The sequence below is a fragment of the Galeopterus variegatus genome, unplaced genomic scaffold, assembly GCF_000696425.1.
Source record: "Galeopterus variegatus unplaced genomic scaffold, G_variegatus-3.0.2 Scaffold17351, whole genome shotgun sequence".
NCBI classification, from domain to species: Eukaryota; Metazoa; Chordata; class Mammalia; order Dermoptera; family Cynocephalidae; genus Galeopterus; species Galeopterus variegatus.
In genome coordinates, this window is record NW_007743462.1 from 2,962 (window position 1) to 4,105 (window position 1,144).

Here is a 1,144-nt window from a genome sequence, read left to right on the forward strand (position 1 = left end):
AGCCACCTGTGGGCCCTGCTGGACACTCATGTGGAAAGGCCAGTGGTCACTCTCTTGGAGCTACCAATGGGCTGTTCTGGAGCCTGGAGGGGACCAGAACAGGGTCAAAGCAACTGCTCAGAAAATCAGAAACTGATGGGCTCATAAATGATCCAGGTGGTCACCATACCACTCAAATGTGGGTCATGTGGGGTCTTGTTCCTCAAAGGGAGGAGCTCTGCTTGCACACAAATGAGAGATGAGGCAGGAGGTGCGTATCCTTAAGGTGGATGAGGACTTCGGCCCTCAGCATGGCACTGCTGCCTGACCCACGTGTCACTGATCTTCCCTTCTCAGGCTGAGATAGTTATTGAACTATATAAAGTATTATACCTCATGAATATGCAAATGATCTGAGGTCTACTGAGATAAATACTGTTATGTCTGTGTTCTAAGAACAATCATTCACTCCCCTACAGAGGCCCCTGGGAGAACAGCCACTCACCATGGACTGGAGCTGGAGAATCCTCTTCCTGGTCTCAGCATCTACTGGTAAGGGGCTTACCAGTCTAAGGGAAGAAAAAGGAACTGGCACCATCAGAATAATATTTAATCCTCTCCCATCTCCTCTCCACAGGTGCCCACTCCCAAGTCCAGCTGGTGCAGTCTGGGGCTGAGTTGAAGAAGCCTGGAGAGTCTGTGAAGGTCTCCTGTCACAAGCTACTATATGCACTGGGTGCGCCAGGTCCCTGGACAAGGGCTTGAGTTGATGGGATGGATCAACCCTAGCTCTGGTGGCACAAGCTATGCACAGAATTTCCAGGGCAGAGTCACCATGACCAGGGACACGTCCATTAGCACAGCCTTCATGGAGTTGAGCAGTCTGAGATCTGAGGACACAGCCATATATTTCTGTGCAAGAGACAGTGTGACAGCCACATCCTGAGTATGTCATAAACCCTGAGGGAGAAGACAGCTGTGCTGGACTGAGGAGATGACAGGGGTGATTACGTTGCAGGCTTTTTAGATAATGGGCTTAAGTAATGGATATAAAGAAAATAGAACCATTAATAAATGGGACAATTTTCATGCCACAGTCACCAGGTAAGCAATATTCATACAGCAGGAAATTGTTCCAGTTGATGCAGCTGATACAGGAATCCTC